Source organism: Brassica oleracea, unplaced genomic scaffold, assembly GCF_000695525.1.
Source record: "Brassica oleracea var. oleracea cultivar TO1000 unplaced genomic scaffold, BOL UnpScaffold01975, whole genome shotgun sequence".
Classification (NCBI taxonomy): Eukaryota; Viridiplantae; Streptophyta; class Magnoliopsida; order Brassicales; family Brassicaceae; genus Brassica; species Brassica oleracea.
The window spans coordinates 1-3380 of NW_013618506.1; the positions used below are offsets into that span (position 1 = coordinate 1).

Here is a 3380-nt window from a genome sequence, read left to right on the forward strand (position 1 = left end):
TATATATGTCCAAACACGCATCGATCGATGAACTTCCGAGAAATTATACCGACGAAGTTCTCCCTCTGTATATTCCGAGGACATTTCCGACAAACTAGTGATCCTCGGAATTTCCTCGGAAATTTATTTCCTCGGAATTCCGACGGAAAATTCCGAGGGATTTCCGAAGAAAAAATAAATTCCGAGGAATTATTTCCGACGACGTGTTTCGTCGGTATGTCGTCGGAATAATGATATTCCGACGAAATTCCGACGATTTTTTTCCTCAGAATCCTTGATGTTTTCTTGTAGTGTTTAGGGTTTAGTGTTTTGCTGGTTATTTTTTTTTGTAATTACTACTATTTTTTATTTATTTTTTTTTATCTTTTTATTTTAAAAACATAATATAATTTTACAATATTTTGTTTTCTTATATAAAAGATATCGAATATTAAATAAAACAATTTTATTGGTTGGTGAACTTAAATGTTATATGGGGTGAATCAATGGATAAGTCTTCCGAGAATACAAAAGTTTTAAATATTTGCTTAAGATACGTTGGACTAAAATACCTTGTGTAACACCTCCCAAGGTTTAGAACTATAAAGAACACATCTACAATTGTAAAAAAGTTTGTAGATATTACAAAAACTTAAAACACTGTTTTAGATTCTCAAGGTTAGGCGAACATGTATATATTTTAACTAGCAAATATTTCATAATTTAATTGCGCATGAGTTATTTAATCCAAACGTTTAAAATTATTATTAACTTATACGAACGGAAAGATTATAAGTATGCAAGAGATGACTGTATGAATTCAGTTAATTTGAAGATAACATGTAATGCATAGCAACTAATTATGTACCTCCATATTATATACACCTATATATATATATGCAACTACCAATTGTTTAGCTATGTTCAAAAAAAAAAAAATGTTTAGCTACTGACATGGCCACTATTGTGAGTAAAGGGCTTGTTAATTATATTTAATCAGTGTAACTACATATATTATGCATATATATATATAATTCGTAGGTGTCTTAACGAATAGTGGCCACTATGCATTATATTGTATCTTGTTTATCGTCCAGTTTATTTATATATAGACTCACTTAACGCTTCCTCTTTAGTCGTATCTTCCACTGTCCCCTCCCCAGCCTCCTACTACTAATCTTTCCTAATTTCATTCGACCTAAAATCCCTCACTATGGCTTGTAAGGCCTTACTATTATTTTTTGTGCTCACATTTCTACTGGTAACTGGAATAGAAGGGAGGATAGTTCGGGTTTCGAACAATAAAGATGCTGAAAGCGAAGATCTTTTGCAACGGTTAGGATACAATGTTTCCGAACTAAAGCGTCTTGGAGAGATTTCAGCACGAAGTGAAATAAACAGATTTTCTCCAGGAGGGCCAGATCCTCAACATCACTCCTATCCTTTGTCTTCAAAGCCATGATTTGAACAGAGTTTGTGTTGCACTCTTGTCATGTATATTATTATTTTCATTATTATCATCTCATGTCAAATATTGTAGACTTCTAAGGTCACTGTGATGTATAAATTCGTATAATATGTACGATCGAGTGTCTCCTAAAGTGTTCTTGTAATTAAGTTTAAAGGATTGTACCCATATTTTTCTTTTCTTGGCATGCGAACGACAATTCCACTATACGCATGCATGCATGCTACTAATGTATCATTAAGTTTTTACTAACATTCGTTATTGCCATCATCATATAACTAAAATAATCGTTGTATGAAATGGAAGATAATACAATGTTTTAAAATTAAACAAGAATAAAACATTAAATAGCAATGTAACACTAATTATTTTTAAAATGTATATTTACATCCTCAAAAGAAAATTAATAAGATACTATCTTTCAACCAATTCATAAAAGATAATATACATGAAACTTGGAAACCTTAGAATAATATATTATAAGATATCTTGATCAGGTAATCGACCAGGTATGACCCATGGAGAGCTCCCCTTCCGTTACTTGGGTGTTCCACTAAACTCTAGAAAGTTGTCTCTCCCGAACTGCCAGCTGTTGATCCAGCAAGTCAAATCGCGACTTTCCTCCTGGTCAGTGAAGACTCTCTCTTTTTCGGGTCGGCTGCTTCTTATAAAGACAGTGATAACGGGAATCACGACCTTCTGGTACTCTGCCTATATACTCCCTAAAGCCTGCATTAATAAGATCAACTCTTTACGTAACCATTTTCTTTGGAAAGGGAGCTTAGAAGGTCATCATACAACTAGAGTAGCCTGGGACACAGTTACTCTAACTACAGAGCAAGGGGGATTGGGAATCAAGGATCTCCTAACCTGGAACAAAGCGTGTTGCCTACTCCTCATTTGGATGATCTTCTTCGGAGAGGACTCAGTGTGGGTGATCTGGTTTAAAGAAGTAATCCTCAAAGGCTCATTGCACAACTACTGGACAATTAAGCCAAGCCAATCTCACTCCTGGTTAGTAAACAAATTGATAAAGCTTCGACCTATTATCTTTCCCCTCATTAAGCTGAGGCTAGAAAATGGAAGATCGGCTTTATTCTGGCATCATAATTGAGCTCCAATGGGTTGCATTACCGCTATCACGTCTTCCTCCAACTCGAGACTTGGTATTCCGCATAAAGCAACGGTTGCTTCGCTATATCGGAATGGGAACTGGTGTCTGCTACCTGCAAGGTCGGAAGCAACGCTTGAGTTATACACTTTCCTTACAACGGTGGAGCTGTCTGAGAATGAAGATGTTTATGAATGGGACCTTCAAGGAACAAATGGAGATAAATATAAAACTGGAGCGGTCTACACTTACATCAGAGGAGAAATAGAGATCAAAAGATGGACTAAGATGATTTGGTTTCCTCATGCTATTCCACGCCACTCTTTCCACGCTTGGCTAGTCTATTTGAATCGTTGTCCAACAAAGGATCGAATGAGAAGCTGGGGTCTTCAGGTGGATCAAACTTGTGTGCTATGCAACATGCACCCAGAGTCTCGCAATCATCTCTTTTTCGATTGCGCTTTCAACTTTGAACTATGGTCGCGTCTCTCCACTCGGTGTTGCCTCGCTCCTGTCAGTTCGTGGGAGCAAACGGTAGCACAGATGGGTTCCCTAAGGGGTGGAAAAGCGGTTACATTGATCTCCCTCCTCGTTTGGCAAGCTACTCTCTATTGGATTTGGAATGAACGGAACGGTCGGATCCATGCAAGGCCTTTCAGAACGGTGGGTGTTATCTATAAGGCGATAGATCACCAGATCAGAAACAAGATCTCGAGTTTCAGAGACACAAGTCCCTCTCTCTCTTCAAAGATGATGCAACAATGGTTCTCTACGGCTTAACTCTACGCAACTACCGCTTCTCCACATTCACTCCCGTGACTC

General features: G+C 37.3%; 1 long non-coding RNA gene across 1 annotated transcript; it reads right to left on the minus strand.

Annotated features, from left to right (window-relative positions):
- Positions 1-2096: 2096 nt before the first annotated feature.
- Positions 2097-3337, minus strand: LOC106321556. The gene is made up of 3 exons (XR_001266091.1): positions 2811-3337; positions 2318-2673; positions 2097-2176 (listed from the first exon to the last, which is right to left on the minus strand). It is a non-coding gene; the product is annotated as an uncharacterized LOC106321556 (long non-coding RNA).
- Between the last annotated feature and the right edge of the window lie 43 nt (positions 3338-3380).